Consider the following 4,107-nt stretch of genomic DNA (forward strand, 5'->3'; position numbering starts at 1 on the left):
CTGGGCCTCGCTTCAACCCCCAGACCTTGCTTTGACAAAGAGGGAGCCCTCTGCCCTCCCCCCCGGACTTTGCTTTGACACCGAGGGTACAACGATAAAGGAGGAGGGTTGAATATAGAGCTAGATCTAGCAATGCAAATTATGTGATGATGTCATACAGCAATTCCTAGTAGAGTTTAATCCCGGGATCCGGGATTCCCGGGAAATGCGATCAGAACCATTTCCCGTTTCCCGGGAAACGTTAGACGGGAAACCGGGAAAAAAGTCGCGCGCGTCGATTTGACTTTCAGAAAGAAAAGAAAGCTTCAGAATGTTAAATTTAAGGAAATATTGAGAGAAGGGTTCGTTTAATGCGAAAAGCATTACTCTTCATTTCAGGCACGTTCAGCCTCCGTTTAAGGCTTCAGCCTTCATCTCAAGCGTTTTAATAGAGGTATTACACAGTTGTACTTTTTTCCTCTTTAATTTGTTGAAATCGTAGGCAATGTGTTTACCCTAAGGTATTTTGTATTATATAATTTTATATTATATATTGTTATATTGCATTATATAGCCTATAAAATATGCCTGCCCTGAACAATAAAGAAATATCTGTTTAACTTCGAGTGTTTCTTTTCCTCGTTTGCAGCCGCTTACTAACAATCATGAATTAGGATGCGGGCCTAATGTGTGAAGAAATTATCATGAAATAGATTGCTTTAACATATTTCGCTTTTAAAATGGAGTTGAGTAAAATGTATATTTTTTAGGCTATAAGGATCGGCCAGTTTTTCAATAGACGATTCACAGCGAACCTACTTTAACCCTCAGACACGGTGTTATAAATTTGCTGTTGCCAGAATGGCAATGACCAAGTCGTGGTGCATTACTCAAGGCCCTGTGTTATGTCATATTATAGTGTAGTACAGTAGTTAACTTTTCAATGACTATTACAGCGTTCCACTGGTGGAGATATAGTGCAACAGATGTCGCCACGACAGCGTGGCTGAGCCTTTATCAATGCTGTGTGGAGATGAACCGTATTGTTTTGCACCAGCAGTTGTAAAATATCTTGGTATAATTCCATGTACAATGGAGGAATATTCGAATTATATTTGTTAAGGGAGTGTTGAGGAACGATACAACACCGCATAGCTCGATCACTCGAATGTCGAGATGTAGGTTTTATTGCGTTAATCAAGCCGATGTTGCCCCTACTGGGCATAACAGGACATAGCTGGAAAGCTACCTCTACAATATCAGAATAGGTTAAGGCCGACACAGGCTACAGAAGGCCTAATTAAAATAAAAAAATAAATAAACTTTTTCCCGGGATTCCCGGGAAATGGCTCGTCATTTCCCGGGATTTGATTCATGTCATTTTCGGGAAAAATATTAAACCCTAATTCCTAGTGACCTTTAGGACAGCCAATAGCTACTTTCCTTACTTAGGAGTTGGCAACAGTGGCAGAAACAGTGCAAGTACAGTTTAACCATCTAACAAACACACACAGCAAGACTAAGGTTTAAAAACTAGCAATACAGACACAAGAACCAGCACTGAGGGGGGTACAGAAGGTACAGGTTTTGAGGATGGAGATATCTGGATGAGTGAGGCATCAGGAAACATTTAAGATTCAGTCCTCTAAATGAGGGGAAAGGGAGTGGCTGCCCTCTTCTCCTCCCTTCCTCTTAGCTAATTCTTTTTCTTTTTTTACCCTCCTCCTCCTCCCACAATACTTTACAGCTCTATTTTCCTGTTTTCATTTTTACATGCACAGACACACATACACACAAAACCCTGTTACCATAAACGACACTGATACACACACACATACACACACTCTCCCACGAGCAAAGACACAACAGGTAGATGCATTTAGGCCCAGTGTTTGTTAGCAAAGCTGAAACATGGTTGGTAAAATGCACAGACTCCAGGAGTCCGTTACTGATATGACAATCAGTGCTACAGTGGCACAATATAACCGTACTGGTAAAAAAAAAAAAAAACAAAAAAAAACAATAAACTATTGCAGTTTTACAAATGAGACTGTTTTTCCCACCTATTTGTCTACGAGCTGCATGCAGATTACCTCTGAGCACGATGTAGTGTATGAAAAATGTAGTTTCCAAATGAGAAATCAATTAGGGCCAGATTTATTAGCAATCGGAGTCAGCTGAAATCCATCTTTAATTAACTGCAAACTGTTTACCACCATAAAAAAAAGCATGTTTTATCCTGTAGGGCTTGGACAAATGTCACTAGGATTGTTACATACCCACTGAAACATCCAAAAATGTAACTGCTGCAGGTGGAGCACTCAAAGTTGTGAAAAAAAACTGTTTGCTGTATCCTGCAGTTCTTCACTGAATCCTCACTCCAGATGCTTCCAGCTGAGCTCTGCATTGTTTTAGTCCTCAGTAATACAGCATTTATTCAAACAGAGCAGAACTGAACTGAAATCAGCCTCAGCACAACTTTTCTCAGCAGTGTGCACACACAGAGCTCTACAACGTCACAAAATGACTTTCATGTAGTTTTTTTCCCCCCTAATTTCTCTCTAGTATTGGATCAATTATTAGTATTAATAATAAGCAGACTGCTTGTAGCTCACATGCAGAACTTTCCACTTTTGCCCGCTTCATAAATCTGGCCCCAAAATTCACCAGGAAATAAATGCAAACGAGATTGTGGGTTTCAAATGTTTTAGCTGGAATTAAAAGGGATTTAGAGTAAAATTTATGCAAATCTGTAAACCAAACAATAATTCTGGTAATTAAAACAAATCAATAATTGCACCCCTAAAAATATGCATATGCAAAAATACCAACATTTAAGACAACTCATGGTCCTTCCCTCCCCACCTCCTCTCTCAGTGAGTAGTATTGTGGTGTTATGATGTTAGGTTCCTAAGGCAGTATCACAGTACAGTCCATAGAGAAACAACAGCAGTACAGAAATACACTGGCCTGCCCAGAACCTTACATCCAGCTCAGGAGGGTCACTGACGGCTTCTGGATCTTATTTTTTAAGCCTCTGTTTATTTGGTTTACCCTTCCCAAAATATTAATGTTAAAATTGAGGAGAAAAAAAGATTCTGGAGATAATTCAAAAATGTTAAAATCTCCTTCCTTGTTGTGCCCTTGTAGCGCAGCGGGCTAAGGCACGTGCCAAGTTCTTGCGACATCATTGGTTTGAAACCAGCTCATGACCACTGTCGCTGTATGTCCTCCTCTCGTCCTTCCCATCAAGTTCCACTGTGGAAAAACTACGTGCTGTAACGCTGTGGTGCTTTTCTAGCATAACTGAGGACTATTTTACTAAATTGTAACTGGTACCAAAATAACAGTTTTCCAAGACAGTACTGCAGATCTCTGAGCTTTTAACGCGTCGACTCACTGCATTCTGTTGAAATTCAGTCTGCTGTGACTACCCGGTCTCTACCCAAACCACATTTTATTCTAGGCACGTGCAAAAATTCAGCTACTTCCTGTTCTTCTCTTTCACAATAAAAGCCAAAGACTTGTACAGCATGTGACTGCTGTACTCTAATAGCTGCTTAGTGATGGTTCTCTTCATATTGTAAAAGTCACACTAAAACTACTTTCAGCTGCTCCCTTATTCACTATGGAGACCCTACTGTACAAGTCACACTAAACATGTTTTATCAATATGCATTTCTAAAGATATGTTCCTTCATAAAGTGAGACTATAACTGAATCTTTTCTTAACAAATTTCAGCATTTAGGCAAAAAAACCCCAAAGAAGCAGGCCCACACACAGATGAGAACATTAAACAAGATTATCCCTTTGCATCCTCATTTGGCACATGCGTGGACTAATTCAGGTTTCTGGCGTGGACTGAGGAGCGACTGAGGCCACAGTGGAGTGTGATGGGAACCAAAAACTCATTTTTAAAAACTAAAGTTTACAGAGCTGTTTTCAGATGTTGTCATGACTTGTCGAGGCTTCCAGTAAAATTCAGTGGCTCAACTTTCAGATATAGAGTTCTGGGCGAGAGCTGGGCTGGCACCTCGGCGCGACGTGGGTTGGTTCTGGCACTGAGGTGGCCGATTACTGATTGGTCTAAAATCAGCATGAGACAGCTCAGGCTGCTCAGGTTGCCC

This window comes from Archocentrus centrarchus, chromosome 15, assembly GCF_007364275.1.
Source record: "Archocentrus centrarchus isolate MPI-CPG fArcCen1 chromosome 15, fArcCen1, whole genome shotgun sequence".
NCBI lineage: Eukaryota > Metazoa > Chordata > Actinopteri > Cichliformes > Cichlidae > Archocentrus > Archocentrus centrarchus.